This window comes from Austrofundulus limnaeus, unplaced genomic scaffold, assembly GCF_001266775.1.
Source record: "Austrofundulus limnaeus strain Quisiro unplaced genomic scaffold, Austrofundulus_limnaeus-1.0 Scaffold562, whole genome shotgun sequence".
In the NCBI taxonomy this organism is placed as follows: Eukaryota; Metazoa; Chordata; class Actinopteri; order Cyprinodontiformes; family Rivulidae; genus Austrofundulus; species Austrofundulus limnaeus.
Window position 1 is genome coordinate 194,956 of NW_013952964.1, and position 4,293 is coordinate 199,248.

The 4,293-nt window shown below is 40.3% G+C and overlaps 1 protein-coding gene across 1 annotated transcript in view; it reads left to right on the forward strand.

Annotated features, from left to right (window-relative positions):
- Positions 1-174: 174 nt before the first annotated feature.
- The window catches only part of fat2 (FAT atypical cadherin 2), a gene marked incomplete in the record, with an annotated part of 140,869 nt that continues 136,750 nt past the window's right edge, over positions 175-4,293 (forward strand). Inside the window, 1 exon segment of the mRNA XM_014026517.1 lies at positions 175-368.

The window sequence follows — 4,293 nt, forward strand, 5'->3', positions numbered from 1 at the left end:
GGGGGGGTGACAGCCCACAATCTGTGCACATGTAAGGTGTGTGTTTTGGTTTGTTAGAGTGTGTTGGTATGTGTGTGTGTGTTTGTGTGTGTGTGTGTGGGAGGGCCAGAAGATGTGGGTGTGGAGATGGGACTCCTGACAATTTGTTTCAACATTTAGCTGCAGCACCTTGAGGGCGCTGAGACACAACCCTGAATGTCTCTGTTAGTTTTTAACACTTTTTTTTGTCGTTTCTTTGTGGATTCGTCAGAAAATCAACAGGATGTTTGTGGATTTGTCTCCACGTCATCAGAGGATCCCTTAAGTTCCTAAACTGTTGGCTGGAGGAAGGAAACAATTACTGGAAGAGTCACCTAACTGGACCTCAGGTAGGTTTTATGCTCCACTCCATTTCACACAGCAGGAAAATAGCAGTATTTAGTATTAGAGTAATACTGAACACCACGCTGGAATGTTTACTGTGGTATCACAACTTTAATTTTATCATTATAACTCAAACGTGCTGTTATTTAACTCACTGTTTCTTTTCTCAGACTTTAGAATAATGCTTTTTAATTAAAGTTTTGAACATTTTTATGGTTTTTACTTTGAGGAAATACAAAGAATATGAGTTTTGTACAAGTTCCAACTTTAAATGTGACTCTTGAATGAAAAAGGTAAAAAGCACATGTCAGTGCATGCTTGTTCAGTAAACCTTCCCTTTTTTTCTTTTTTTCTTTTTTCTTTGGACTTGTTCTGCTGTGATGGATGAATTTCACGGTCATAAAAGTAAAAGTGCCACAAATGTGTGACAGGAGAGCACAAAGTGAGATTATCTGCCAGCTGCCAGATTGGGTCTGACCTCTCGTCACTCAAGGCACCAGCAGAGTTCAGTATCTGTTAGAGTGTTTTAGTGTTGGCCAATGTCTGAGAGCTGCGGCAGCCATCTTGAATCAGGTTTTTTTTTTTCTTGCTGATTAGTTGTAGACCTACATTCATTTCATCCAAATCTGTGCAGAGGCTTATAAGTTCAGAGGATATTTTGCTAACAGACATGCAGTCTAAACAGACACATAATTACACAGTCACCTGTCCTTTAATKGCTGATGAAATGACCCATGCGGGGGTTGTATTGTTTTCAAACTGTTTATTGTAGATGTGTCTGACCTACACTGCACCAACAGTTTTATGATAGACCCCATATTTGAGGAGGGGGCTCCATCTGAAAATGGGATCTGGACGTACAAAACGCTTCTAACTCAAAAACCATTAAACATTGGAGCTTCAGATTTTTGGGTTGTTTAGCTCTGACGAAGGGCCATCCATCGGGCCCACTAATGAGCCACCCCATCCCCCACCCCCCGGACCCCCACTCAAAACAGTAAATCTGCTCTTGTAAGTTCTGGTGCATTGGTGCTTTGTGTACATGCATGGGTCATACATGCTAACGCAGGGCTAATCAACTAAGCTGCTCTGGGGGCCACAGTTACTGCAGATCAACAGCTGAGGGGCCGAACATCCAGCAATTAAAGTTATTATGTAAATAAACCAAGTAGTACAAAGATCTGTTACCTTTGAAATAGTTTATTTTGCTGCATTTAATCATGAATACAACATACAGAAACCTATAAAAGTAGTGATAATTCAACAATATCAAAAACAAAAAGAACACATTATGCCTCCTATTGGACAAAAATATTATTTTAACATCTCTGACTTACCAAAATTTTAACCAATTTTATTTTCACTTTCAAAGTTCTATCTTCAACTGCTTGTAGTTTTAACTGTCTTGACTGTGCATGGAAATAGTTTTCACCAGCTTCTAGCCAAGATTCTGTTGTTTCTGTAGATACCAAACATGTCCATGTCTAGTTAAAGGAACTTAGAGGAATTAAAGTAGAAAATCGGGGGTTTGGGCTTAAGAGATGAATGAACCAATTGGCGGGCCGAACTTTGGTCACTCGTGGGCCAAATCGGTAGTTGAATAGCCCCGTGCTAATGCTTTTTTCTTTTAAGAGCTACTTCCACAAAATGAAATTGTCCGAGAGCTTCTTTTTGCGACATTTAATTCTAAACTTTAACGATTGGATTAAGCTTATTTTTCAAAAAAAAAAACGTCTTCAATTCACATGAAACCACCACAAACACTGAATTTACATGAATGTGCTTTTTGTGTTTATCCATTCATGTTACAGTGTATTTCACACTAATAACTTAGGGTTTAACTGGGACAGATTTGTGCACAAGTAACGTCAGGTGACAGGTCCGATTTTGTTTTTTCCCGCATTGTAGACTCCAGCTGGAAGAAACCCCGGGTGCTCGGCACAGTGTGTCTCAAGGGGCTATGAAAGGTGTGCGTGAAAACGAACGCTGAACAACCACGTAACTGTGCGTCATCTGCCGATCGACCCTCCCCCTTGGTTGTCAATCAAACAGTTTGGGCTCTCAGTAGGGTCGATCCTGATCCAGATCGACCCTACTGAGAGCCCAAACTGTTTGATTGACAACCAAGGGGGAGGGACATCAGATTGATTGGAATAAACCAAAGTTTGTTTGGTCAGGGACAAATTAAAGTTTTCTTCTCCTGACTTTTCATAAGAGCTAAGAGCTACTTTAAACGAGCTCACTGGTTGGAGACCCCTGGTCTAGTCTATCTGGTTTTTGAGCCTCAGGTTCTTCTGCAAAACTCTGAATTTTTACAGACAAACTGATTAAGTGATCCGTTCTGGACCAAAGCTGAAGTTCTTCTCATGAAAGCTGGTGGACCTTGTTAGTTGCTGATATGGTTGATTAGATACAGTTTTGTTAAAAAAGTGTTTTATTGCTGTCACAAACCTAACAGCAGGTCTCTCTCTCTGAGAAAACGAGCGAAGACGTCAGTCAAAGCTGAAAAATGAGAAAACGTCAGAAAGAGTTTCATCTACAACCTGCGGCTCTTTGAGTCAGAACCTCAGTGAGTGAATGAGTGACGGGCCCCAGACCCGGAGCCCACCGCAGACCCTCCCTGTGATTACAGTTTTCTCCATCAGATCAGGTGTGGAGGACTCATTTAACTCAAAGGGACGTCACCCCTCCCCCACTGCCGTGACCCGACCCTGCAGACATCAGTCCAGCACACAGATCATGTCTGAGAACATCCTATAATTCTGTCGCTCAGGTGGGTTTGGTTTAAAGGCAGCATCATTAATCTAAGCTGATTTATTCTGGATGTCCTGTGGAAACCTCTCACCTGGGGGGGGGGGGGGGGGGGGGGTGAATGGGTTCTTTGACTCAAACTTGATGTATTAATGTGCAAAACGTCACTGCGTGTTTTTGGAGAGAAGCAACCCTGATAATGTGATAAAGTGCCTGTCAGATTATTCCATCTGCACTWTTATTTATTTTTTACGAAATATTCACTTTCACAGCTCATAGAGCAGGAATTCCTCTGGGGGCCACATTTACTGCAGACCAACAGCTGAGGGGCCGAATATCCAACATTTAAAGTTATTATGYAAATAAACCAAGATTACAAAGATCTGTTACCTTTGAAATAGTTTATTTCATTGCRTTTAACCATGAATACCGCATACAGAACCTTATAATAAAAGTAGCAATAATAAAACAATATATAAAAATGAACACAATATGTCTCTTATTTACCACAAATATTCGACTTGCCAACTTTTTAAACCAATTTTATTTTCACTTTCATTTATCTTCAACTGCTTGTAGTTTTAACTGTCTTAGATGTTCATATAATGGTTTTTACCAGCGTCTAGCCAAGATTCTGATGTTTCTGCAGATAAACATGTCTATGTTTAACTAAAATAACTTAAAGTAATTAAAGTAGAAAACCAGGGGTTTGGGCTGAAGAGGTGAATGAACCGATTGGCTGCCAAACTTCGGTCACTCGCCGCCACTTTCAATTCCTGGGCCTTTAAGGTTCTTCTCTACTTTTATTATGGTCGATCTGTGTCTGTCCATCTTTGAGGATCTGACTGTCTTTCCTCTTCCAGCAGGGGTTTGATGGTTGCCTTTGACTGACAGATGTTTTCCTCAGTCAATCCAAGGCATAAGTGAAACAAGAGGCTGTTTAGGGCCTTCAGACAAACATGACAACCCGTTAAGAGTGCTTTAATATTCAGTTTAATTGACATTAGTTGTAGGGATATCGATCGACTAACGATTAATTGATAAACAGCCATTTTCTTAAAATCAAGTGGTCTTTCTGTGACATGAAGGGCTAATTATTGACACTAAATTAAAAAACGTACAGTATATATTTTATAAAATTTGTTGTACCAGCTGTATTAAAGGGGCAATATTATGTGT